Source organism: Narcine bancroftii, chromosome 3, assembly GCF_036971445.1.
Source record: "Narcine bancroftii isolate sNarBan1 chromosome 3, sNarBan1.hap1, whole genome shotgun sequence".
Classification (NCBI taxonomy): domain Eukaryota; kingdom Metazoa; phylum Chordata; class Chondrichthyes; order Torpediniformes; family Narcinidae; genus Narcine; species Narcine bancroftii.
In genome coordinates, this window is record NC_091471.1 from 38524797 (window position 1) to 38537622 (window position 12826).

Below are 12826 nucleotides of genomic sequence, written 5' to 3' on the forward strand. Positions count from 1 at the left end.
CCACCAATGCTACCCCTCATGAACAAATTTTCTCCTTCCCCAGGATGTCCACGTCGGGGACCACCCTACCATCCTGGTTGTTGCCCGGTCCTGCTATGGAAACATGTGGGGAACCATAAAATCCTCCATGCAAATCCCCAATATGCATATGTGGCCTATCTGGATGGGCGCAAGGAAACTATTTCTATCCAGGACCTCACGCACGTGGGAGTACCTGAGGAGCATAAGCACTAAACAGCACCCCCCCCTTTCATGGACACACATTACATACCATTGCAGCCCGACCCCATCCCCGCCCTAGTCACTCCATTCGAGTTGCCATGGCCCCAGCAGGTCGACACCGTGCTGGAGGTCCAGGACTCACCAACGACCCCATCTACAGCACAACGACTGCCTCTCTGGAAGAACCTGTAAGACTTTGTAACCCACGTCTTATTATTACCTTATTTACATCAACTCTCCTAATCCAGCTGAAACTGTGAAGTGGCAGCTCTGCTGGTTGTACCATAACGCTGACTCGTGCAGTCTGCTGAGCTGCAAGCAATGAGGATGTGGGATCCATTGTGTTTCAGTTTAATGTAATGTTTTGTCTTCTTCAGTTTCATTAGTAGCTGTTTCTGCCATTATGACGTCAACACTACAACTGTTACTTTCTCTCGGGTTGGAATTCCTGTTTTCTCGTCTGTTTTGGTAAAGGTTGATGAGTACATGCGTGTTGTTAATTTTGTGGCTACAGTAATCCTCAAATTACATCTAATCAAACAGCTGTTTCCTTGTGAATTTTCTTCAATCTCTCCCTGCTACAGGAAGACACACCCTCCTGCTTCAAGAAAGCCACTATCGTCCTGGTGCCGAAGCTGAACATAGTGACGGGCCTAAATGGCTACTGGCTGGTGCCTCAGACATTCACCACCATGAAGTGCTTCGAGATGCTGGTCATAACTCACGTTAATTCCAGCCTCCCAGCCAGCGTCGACGAGTCCAATTCGCCTACCGTCACAACAGGTCCACTGCAAATGCCATCTCCCTGCCCCTACACTCAGCCATGGAGCATCAGGACAACAGGATTCCTATGTCAAATGACTATTCATTGATTTACAGCTTCAACACGATATTGCCAAATAAACTCATCCCCAAACATGTGATATTGGCCTCCCTCTGCAATAGAATCCATGAATTCTTGTCTTTCAGGCCTTAATCAGTGAAGATTGGTGACAGCACCTCCTCTGGAATCATTCTCAACACCAAGGCCCTACAAAGCTGGGCACTCAGCCCCCTACTGCACTGCCTGCTCTACACACATTAATGCATGGCCAAACAGTGCTCCAACACCATTTCGAAATTTATGGATGACACCACCATCATAGGAAGGATCTCTAACAACGATGAGTCAGACTACAGAAGAGAAATAGAGAGAAGTGGGTTGTTACAGTAATGTCAGCATGACTAAGAGTTAGTCATAGCATTCCAGAAAAAAACTCACACCCCTGTCTGCACCAACGGCGCTGAAGTGAAGGTGGTGGACTGTTTAAAGTTCCTAGGAGTAAACTTCTTTAGCAACCTGTCCTGGTCCAATCACATCAATGTGATGGCCAAGAGTGGAACGAGCACCTGTAGCATGAGAAAATTTGGCATCCTTCAACACAGATGCAGCATTGAAAGCCTCCTTTCAGGATACATTACTGTGTGGTATTCTGTACCATGTTTCACTTGCTATATGCAAGGGTGAACTAGCTGGACTGCTCACAAAACAAACTTTCTCACTGAACATCTGTACAAGAGACAATGAACTTGAATGATGAGCCTTTGCACTTCCAATGTCATGGAGTTTCACTGATTCCTTTGGGTTTGTCTGGATGACACATACCTAAAGCTGCCATTTACTGCTAACCATGGTTCCCATTGTAAAGGAAGTGTCTCTTGAATCACTGCAGATCACCTGACAAAGGAACTTCCAGAATACATTTAGTTTGGGAGATTCAAGATTATGTGGAACTTTCAGGAATTTTGAAACATAATCTAACAAATTCAGCTGCACGCCCAATAGCTGTGGCAGGCACTGAACGCCATAACCTGTTACAAACCCAAATCCAGTAAAGTAGCTGAGAGCAAAGCTTATCTCCCAGAGGAATTCAATGCCTTCTACGTCTAATTTGATGACAACAACAGCAAAGAACCACCTCTCTGCACCCCCTGACGATCCCACCCTGTCTGTATCTGAGGATGACGTGAGAGCTGCCTTCAGGAGACTAAATCCGAGGAAAGCCACCAGCCTGGATGGAGTACCTGGCCGAGTACTAAAGATCCATGCTGAGCAACTTACCAACTTACCAACTTACCACAGATATCTTCAGTATCTCATTCCAGCCAGACGTAGTACCCACCCGTTTCAAACAGGTGTCAATCATACCGGTGCCCAAGAAGAGTGCAGTAACCTGCCTTAATGACTATTGACCAGTAGCACTTACATCGATAGTGATGAAGTGTTTTGATAGGCTGGTGATGAAGCAGATCAGCTCCTTTCTGAGTGGTGACATGGATACATTCCAGTTCGCTGTTCATGGCAACAGGTCTACAGCAGATACCATCTCACTGGCCCTACACAAAGCCCTGAAATGACTGGACAGCAAAGATGCAAATATCAGGATGCCCTTATCAACTACAATTCAGCATTTAACACCATCATCCCCTCAAAATTGATCAGCAAACTCCAAAACCTGGGAGTTAACACCTGACTGAGTAATTGGATCTGGATTTCCTCACCTCCAGACCACAACCAGTGAAGATTGGTAAGAACTTCTCCTCCACAATCTCCATGAGTACTGGAGCACTACAGGGCTGTGTTCTTAGCCCCCTGCTCTACTCAATTTACACCTACAACTGTGTAGCTCAGTATTACAATAACACCATCTTCAAATTTCTGACAATACCATGATAGTGGGTGTATAAAGGATGGGAATGAGTCAGTATACAGGATGGAGATTGAAAACTTGGCTGAATGGTGCACCAATAACAACCTTGCCCTCAATTTCATCAAAACTAAGAAGCTGATAGTTGACATCAGGAAAGGAAAGCCAGTGATTGTTAGGGGATCAGAGGTGGAGAGGGTGAGAACATCTAGGTTCTTGGGAGTCTCTATCTCGGAGGATCGTTCCTGGACCCAACACACCAATGGTATCGTATGGAGGGCACATCAGCACCTCTACTTCCTTGGGACTTTGTGGAGGTTTGGTGTGATGTCAGAGACCCTGGCAGGTTTCTGTGGATGTGTGATGGAGGGTGTGCTGACCAGCCGCATTACGGTCTGGTAAGGGAACACTAATACCCCTGAATGTAAAGCCCTCCAGAGGGTAGTGGACACAGCCCAGGATATTACAGGCAGAGCTCTCCCCACTATTGAGTACATCTGCAGGGAGTGCTACCTCAGAGGGCACTGGCAATCATTGAAGACCTGCGCTACCCAGAACACACTCTGTTCTCACTGCTGCCATCAAGGAGGAGGTATGGGTGTGACAGAACTCACACCACCAAGTTCAGGAGCAGATGCTGCCCCTCTACCATCAGGTTCCTCAACAACAAACTTAATCAGGGACTCATTTAAGGACTCTTATGCACTTTATTGATTTTCTTTGCTCTCCCTGTATTGCACAGTCAATTTGTTTACATTCGTTAACTGTTTATAGTTCTTTTGATGGTTTACATGATCATGCTCTGTACAGTTGTTTTTGCACTACCTATTATTGGTAATCCTGCTGCGTCCACAGGAAAAAAAAATCTCATGATTGTATGTGATATCATGTATGTACTCTGACAATAAATCTGAAATCTGATCATGAATGGCAAGACAATCCACATCAGGATGATGTTTGCTTTGGGAGAGGATCTGCCACTCCTATCGACCTCCTTCTCTGTGGTGGAGAAAGTTTTGCTGATGTACCACACTTTATCTCTATTCCATTTTCTCCCATGGGAAGAGACGAAGGAAAAGAGTCAAGGATTTGCTCAAAGTTTTCTTGAGGAATCGGAACATCCCCCCCGACTCCTGGTATTTCCAAATTCACAAATTGCATACAGGATAGTATTGAGAACCTTATCCATGCATCACGAACACACAGCAGCCCTGTACAAAAGACCGAAGAAACGCACACCTCCCAAGCCTATCTATCTGTCCACCCCAGCGTGTACCAACAGCCACCTATGAAAGGGCATGTGATTCCCACATTGTCCTAATCAGAACCCCAACGATAGAGTGGATGTGAGTCATATTAACACTTAGAGCCACATAAAACTTTGGTAGGCTGCACTTGGAATACTATGCAATTCTCGTCACCCCCCGCATAGAGGCCACAAAAGGATACAGAAGAGGTTTACCAGCATGTTGCCTGGTTTGGGGGGTGTGACAAATGGGGAGAGGGTTGGCAAGTTTGTGTTCTTTACTCTAGAACATTAGGAAGCTGAGGGGTGACCTGATGAAAGCTTATAAGTGTGGTGGAACACTGTAATACATGCATTGTACAGGTTGGCCTGCCCTGATACTGTACTTCCTCTCCCTCGGGATTCCTAATAAAGGCAGTATCGCCCAATCCGCTCTCACAGTACTACCTTGGAATCGGGCCAACAGCATGTAAGATATGACTGTAAGTTTATAGCGATTAAAGCCTATTAATCTCAACTTCTGGTCTCTTGGGTCTAATTGATAGTGCTACAATAAGATAATGAGATCCTATAAACCTGGTTTAAAATTCAAGTGCCCATCCATTGCAGACAAGCAAATGGGGTGCTGCCTCAAGAAGGCAGTCAGCATCATAACCAACCTCCACCACCCTGGTCCTAACCTCTTCTTACTGCTATCTTTTTTTTGGCAGAAGGACCAGAAGTCTGAAAACTAGCATCTCTGGGTTCAAGAATAATTTCTTTCCAACAGCTATCAGGCTCTTGAACCACCCCTTAGGGCACAAAACAACGATTTGCACTATTGCAAGTCCCTTTTTTTGCATGAGGATTAGTGTGAATATTTATATCTCACACATCTACTTATTACCTCTTTTAATTTAATTAAGTTCAATCTACTTCCTCAGGAGTTGGCGGAGGAGCTAGTGGAGTTGTTCAAGTGAACCGGTACGGACTTGAAGGGCCGACATGGCCTGTTTCCGTGCTGTAAACGGTTATATGGCTATATGGTTAATTCAATTAGTTTACTATTGGTTCTCTTTAGAAGTACATGTTCAGCTGCAGCAAGTAAGAATTTTGTTGCATATGTACATTATACGATAGAAAACCCATAATCCTCAGAATAACTTAGAGAAATATTAACCTTTACAGTGCAGAATTTCTTCCCTCTTACATGGCCCGGAATGTTCTGTAGGATGAAACCATTTGCATTGGCCTGCAGATCTGCCAGTTAGCTTAAGTCTAATCTAATTGTATCATGTCAGCAAGTAGGTTGCAGAGTTATAAAAGGTACACCATGGGAATATTTTGAATAGGGGGCCATAAAGGCTTGCCTGAAACTATTAATATGTTTAATACATTACAAGACCTTAATTGAAGCAGGACACTGGAGCGGGAGAGTGGGACTAATCCACTCTCCTGCTCCATGTACAATTGGCTTTCAGTTGCTTTCGGTGCTATTTAATTCCACAGCACAAACAAGGTGTGAAGTGATATTAAGTCAAGCTGAAGCCATCAATAAGCTACAACAGGGTTGTTAATGTTTGCTTGATTGACAGCCATGCCCTTCAGGCAGGGAATAAATATGACAAATTATCTGCATTATAGAGTACATTTGTTATATTTATTCTGAGGCTGGAGTCTGGTTTTCTTTAGTGAGTACTTCCGTTTAAACTCCATATGTAATAGACTGCGACAAGACGAGATGGCACTGAATGAAGTGAAATTAAGGATTGGAAAGAATTTCTAAAAATGTTGTTATCTTTTTCTGAAATAATTTTAGAGAACCGGCAAGCTTAAGCACTGCATTGCTATAAACTATTTATTCTTGCTGCCATGAATATTTATAACTTATTGCATTACATTGGAGAACAAGATGTAAAACTTTGGATCCTTCTTTGTCAGGTAGAGGACGAAGAGTCATGAACAACAAGTGGGTTCTGAAGAAAATTAGAGAAAATATAGAACATAGAAATCTGCAGGCACAATACAGGCCCATCAGCCCACAGTGTTGTACTAATACTAAAAACCTCCTCTAAAAACTGTCTAGAATTTCACTATTGCATAAAATTCAATTTTCCTTGGTTCAATGTGCCTACCTAATAGTCTCTTAAATTTTTACTTGTATTGTACAGGTAAGTTCTAAAACCATCACTGTAAATCCAAGCTATTATTTTATCGTACCTGTCACCACCACTTTTGTCGACAGCACATTCCATGCTGTGTGAAAAACTTATTTCCTACATCCCCCTTGTACTTACTCTTAAAAAGATTCCCCCTGGTGTTAGTCAAGCCCTGGAGGAAAAAAAGCCTCTGGCAATCCACACGACTAATGCCTTTCATCATCTGTACACCACTATCAAATCACACCTCATCCTCCAAGGAGAAAAGAGCAAGTTCACTCATCCTATCCTCTCCAATCCAGGCAACATCCTTGTAAATCTCTTTTGCTTCCTCTCTATGGCATCCACATCTTTCCCGTAATGAGGTGACCAGAACTGAACACAATATTTTGCAAGTGGGGTCTAACCAAGGTCTTAAATGATATAAACATGACCTCATAGCTCTTGAATTCAATTCCAGTTAATGAAGGACAACACACCATACTCCTTCTTAACAACAAATCCTATATAATTTTGTCAAATCTTTACCTCTTAACCAGTTCTTAAGGGAAAAAAAATCATTGCCTTTCTGTCTGTACATTACATTACAGTCTGACTTCATCATACTTATTTGTCGTAAAGGACTTTGAAACATTGAGGTCATGAAAAGTGCATTGTAGATTCAGTGTTGCTGATGTGTCAGAATACTTTTAAAAGCATCACCGTAAATCCAAGTTATTATATGATTTTTATTTTGTTCTCTCTCTCTGTATGTGAACCACAGCAGTGAACTTACCCAATTTTCCAACATATCGACGTTGTGGGTATCTAACTGCAGCAGAAAGCCTGTCTCGATTTTATCTCCAATCCCAGCAAAATGGGTCTGAGTAATTGAAAAGAAAAATAAACTGTAGGATGCTGGAATTCTGAAATAAAAACAGAAAATGCTGGTCAGGCAGACACCTCCAGCTCCTTTCACCCTTAGAGCTGCCCGGTTAATTAATTGCAAAAACTTCAAGGGCAGCTGGACATACAACAGCTATACCACATTGCTGGGAGATTTCTCCAGGAACCTTACAACTAAAGGAATAAAAATAATTTGTCAAGTATTTTATCTGACCAATTTTGCACATACAAACTAACAGGCAAAGCTGATGGGGGCCACATATCACTATATCTCCAAAGATTTGCAAGAGTGCACTGGCGTCACGAGGGTATGTGGGGGGTGCGGGCTGCACCAGGTGACACCATCAGAGGGGGTGACACCAAAATAACTGTCTATAAAATATTTATTTATTTTTTATAAAAATGTCCCTGTAGTTCGTTTCAACAAAAACATTTTTCGTAAGCCCATCTTACATGTATCACAAGGCTGAAACTATGCAAATTTACTTTTTGGACCTTCGAATGTGCTCCGGTCAGAGACCCCTCCCGCTGCTCAGCACCGCCATTGATGCCATGCCCAACTCACTGCCACCGCTGCCACCCCCAGCTAAGCAACGCTGTTGTCACCACCCCACTCAGTGACACCACTGCCACCACCCCTCCCCTCTCCACCCATGCTCACTGCCACCACCGCCTCTCAAGCATACAAGGAACACACACCTGTTTCTTTTGCACTCGATTCACTCATACACTCCATCCATGGGGTGGGGTGGGGTGGGACGGAGGTGACACCATGAGTTACCACACTGGTGACACCAACCCCAGTGACACCACTGCAAGAGTGTCAGACAAATCTTCTTCTTCTGGGTATCTATCCCACAGGATGATGATGGTTTATTTTTAAAATATTTTTATTGAGTTTAACATATTAATCCTACATACAAAGTCTACTAATATAGCAAACAAGCATGACATATGTACATATCACAAATTAATATAAATGTAATTCAAATTCATGCATATTTGTTGATTAAACATTATTTGTTTATGGGCTCATCTTATTTCGGGCTGACAGAGACGCTGCTCTATGTGGAAAAGTTTGTGGCGGAGACCTGTGTGTTTACATAAACACAGAAGGGTGTAAGGATTTGGTGCAAGTCTTCGGTCACTGCTCAATGTTGGTGGAATTTGTGACTGTCAGATGCAGACCATTTTATCTACCATGGGAATGCACCACAGTCCTCATAGTTGAAGTGTACATCCCACCCCAGCACAAATGCTAAGGAGGCGATCTGGGAACTGCACGAGGCAATAAACGAACTGCAAACTGCACACCCTGACGGACTGATTATTATCGCTGGGGATTTCAACCAGGCAAACCTCAAGTCAGGGCTTCCTAAATTCCATCAGCATGTGGAGTTTGCTACAAGAAGGGCAAACACGTTGGACCTTCTGTACACGAACATCTCTGATGCGTATTCAGCGGATCCCCTATCCCACCTCAGGTACTCAGACCACATCTCTGCAATGCTAATCCCAGCATACAGACCACTTGTAAATGCTCCGGACCAGTCCTGAAGCAGGTTAAAACCTGCTTCAAGACTGCTTTGAGCTCACTGATTGGCACATGTTCAAGGAAGCAGCAATCGTTGGAGACTGCATAAATCTGGAGGAGTATATGGAAACAGTGACAGCTACATTAGTAAGTGTACTGGCGCCATCATTGTTCCTGTCCACCACTACTCACTCTAATCAGAAGCTATGAATGACTGCAGAGGTACGAGTGCTGCCCAGGAACTGCGACGTTGCCTTCAGAACAGTTGACAAGGCAGCCCTAGCGTTTGCATGAGCCAAGCTGTCTAATGCTATCAAGGAGGCAAAGTATGCACATGCCCAACACATTCACAGTCACTTCCTAGACAGTAAGGACATGCGACGCATGTGAAAGGGGATCCAAGATATCACCAACCACAAGACTATCTACATGTGCTGGTGATGCCTCCCTCCCAGATGAACTGAACTTCTATGTGTGATTTGAGGTGAAAAATGATGTGGCAGTGAAGAAGACCATCCCTCCTCCAAACGATCAGGTGCTGTGTCTTACAATGGCCAACGTTAAGAGAGAACTAGGCAAAGTCAACCCAAGGGAAGCTGCTGGACCGGATAACATTCCCAGCAGAATGCTTAGGGTTTGTGTGGCTCAGCTAGCAGATGTTCTCACTGATATTATTAACACCTTCTTGAATAGCATAGTGGTCTCTACATGGTTCAAAGCCACCACCATTGTCCCTGTGCCAAAGAAGTCATCCGTGTCTTGCCTCAACGATTACCGCCCTGTCGCACTGACATCCATCATCATGAAGTGCTTCGAGCGGCTTGTCGTGGGGCATATCAAGTACCTGCTGCCCCTCTCAATGGACCCCCTGCAGTTCGCATATAGATCCAAATGCTCCATGGACGATGCCATCGCCATTGCCCTCCATCTAGCCCTCACCCACCTGGAAAATAAAGACTCATATGCTAAAATGCTGTTTATTGATTTCAGTTTGGCATTCAACATGATCATACCCTAGTACCGGATAAGGAAGTTGGGCCTGCTGGGTCTAAACACCTCCCTCTGCAATTGGAGCCTTGACTTTCTGACAGGGAGACCTCAAGCATCTGGATCAGCACTTCCAAGGCCATCACACTGAGCACCAGGGCCCACCAGGGCTGTGCGCTCAGTCCACTGCTGTTCACTCTACTGACCCATGATTGGGCAGCTAAACACAGCTCGAACCACATCATCAAGTTGGCTGACGACACAGCAGTGGTGGACCTGATCAGTAAGAATGAAAAAGAAGCATACAGAGATGAAGAGCAGACACTAACGGACTGGTGCAGAGCAAACAACCTTTATCTGAATGTTAGAAAAAACAAGAGATGGTTGTCGACTTCAGGAGGGCCTGGGAAGATCACGCTCTGCTGACCATTGATGGCTCTACCATGGAGGTTGTCAAGAGTATCAAATTCCTCGGAGTGCACCTGGCAGAGAATCCCACCTGGTCCCTTAACACCAGCTCCACAGCCAAGAAAGTGCAGCAGCACCTCTTCTTCCCGCAAAGGCTGAAGAAAATTTCTCTCACCCTCATCCTCACTACATTCTACAGAGGATATATTTAGAGCATCTTGTACAGCTACCACCTGGTTTGGTAGCTGTACCACCTCAGTCCACAAGACCCTGCAGAGGATATTGAAGTCAATGGAAAAGATCATTGGGGAAGATCATCCTAGCATGAAGGTCATCTACAACACTCAATGCAGGCAGAAAGCAATAAACATTGTGAAGGGCTCCACACACCCCACATGCAAACTGTTCTCCCTTCTGCCATCTGGCAGGAGGTACCGTAGCACTTGGGCCCTTATGTCCAGAATGGGAAACAGCTTATTCCCCCCAAGCCATCGGGCTTCTGAACTCCCAGTACAGATGTGGATAATGTGCCGTGGACTTTCAGTGTTTACATCTCAATATCTTAATATTTTAATATGCTAATTGCTTTCCTAACCTATATCTATGTACATATGCTCCATGGTCCTGGAGAAACGCTATCTCATCTTTACCATGTGAGCATGGTATGAACAATAAATAAAATAAAGTTGACTTGAAGTTGAAGTATTTCTTAAAAATAATTCTGGATAGAAACCAAATGAGTTACAATATAGCAAGCCTTGGTCATAACATTGTCTAATGTGATCATGTGATCTAGAACAACCATAATTAAACCTGTATATTCTCGATTAATTTAAAACAGGAATAAAAAGAAAAAAAAGAAAAAAATGGAAAAAAACAATAAAAACTAAAACTAAATCTAATCTACCCCCTCCCTCTAAACAAGATTACCTTTTAGAAAAAAAATCTATAATTATAATTCTTTCTAGTAGGCAATTTGTTCAGTCAAAATTACATGATTATCCTCAAATCATAAATTCAAATATTCTTGATATATTTTTTAATTCACAGTTTGTTCATGTGGATTAATATCATGTATTTATAATGATTTATTGGATTTAAGATTAGCCTCAATAGCAGGGATTAAGAATGATTGGGAACATGATCTCAATATAAATTTTCCGATGAAGACCAGTTCTCTGCTCTTAGTTTGATGAATGATTCTTCATTTTGTGCAAGGCATTGTTTATTACAATTTAAGGTGATACATAGAATACGTATGTCCAAATTTAAATTATCTAATTTTTATGCAGATGTTGATCCACAATGTGAGAAGAGCAAAATGTTTGAAGCTTCATTGTTTGGGGAGAGTCCTAATTTAGGAAGATTTTGGAACAACATTTTTTTCATTCTTTATCAATGATTTTTAAGATCAAAATAGAACCATGCCCTTTAATTGCCCTGTTTAGTTTATCTCGTGAACTGAATATACTTGTGTCTGCATCTCAAGATAAAGTTTTAGCTTTTAGCATGTTGATAGCTAGACTTCCAATTTTAATGAAATTGAAAGATGAATCTTCACCTACTCATCCATAACGGTTACATGATGTAATATCATATTGAAGCTCAGAGAAAATTAGATGCAACATTATAGATAGAAAGTTTCAATTTCAAAAGATATGGGGCCTATTCATAGAACATTATCATGATTGGCAGATTTAAGTAATTTGGATGCTCTGGCAATTCTCTGTCTAGTTTCTGAAAGTTAATATTTGATTCATATCTTTTTTTCTCTCTATAAGATAACCATAATGATGGTTCCTTTCAGTCATTTTGTGGAGTTTGATATGTACGACCTGAAGTGGCTGTACAGGCCGATTCTTGACAAAACCCCACTCCTCAGAACGGAACAGCAAGTGCGTGAATGGATTAAGGTGAGTAGGGGTTGCACAGGTCCAGACCCATCCTCTCGAAATCCAGTTTAGTCGCCATCTACCTGACCATGAGACAAGTAGTACTGGGTTACATGGTGCCAGTAACCCTCAGAGGAGTGACCTGACAGACAAATAATTAACTGCCAGTCTGATTACAAATAAAGCTCCTTTGGACTGGTACAGTTCATCAGATGAGTTGCATGAAGCTGGAGCTATCAAAGTCCCAAATGAATAAGTTGGCACTGTGTGTGTCTGATATGTGGAGCCCACTTCAGAGAAAGGGAAGCATTTCCTACTTTTGTACAGTAGTGGCCATACAAGACCCTTTGACTACTCTCACACATTGAAGGTGCAGGCTATCAACAACAAAAACCTCACTGGGCCTTCCCACTGGCATGTCTGGTATCTGCTCAGCTCAGTGTTATAGCTCAAGTCTGTTTTGAGATAATTTATAGAGTGCTACAATTTGTCTCAGTGCTATGATGCTTGATCTCATTCTGGGCTACAATATAGAATATGTAAAGTAAACACTAGCAGCCGATTTAACCACATGGCATCACATTGTCTAAATTGTTAAATGAGCCAAGACCATGGACCTGAGCAGTTCCTGCCCTTGCATCATACACAACATGAATTCACTCCAAAGTTATCGTGGATATACAGCACTGGACTTCTGGTGATTTCTGGCCCTTTTGCTTTTAAAACAATAATCCATTACCCCACAGCATGTCCAATGAACACCTACTTGTGAAGTCTCTATAGGCATTCTTCAAAGTTTTTGCAAAGGCACTCGGAGCCTGGACTGT

The 12826-nt window shown here is 42.9% G+C and overlaps 1 long non-coding RNA gene across 2 annotated transcripts in view; it reads left to right on the forward strand.

Moving 5' to 3' along the window:
• The window catches only part of LOC138757099 (uncharacterized), a 115133-nt gene that overhangs the window by 78731 nt on the left and 23576 nt on the right, over window positions 1-12826 (forward strand). Inside the window, exon 4 of one of the 2 annotated variants that reach the window (XR_011353344.1) lies at window positions 807-4654. The exons of the other annotated variant lie outside the window; for it this stretch is intronic. This is a non-coding gene — a long non-coding RNA (uncharacterized lncRNA). Of the gene's footprint in view, window positions 1-806; window positions 4655-12826 lie in introns of those variants that run through there. 2 annotated transcript variants of the gene reach the window in all.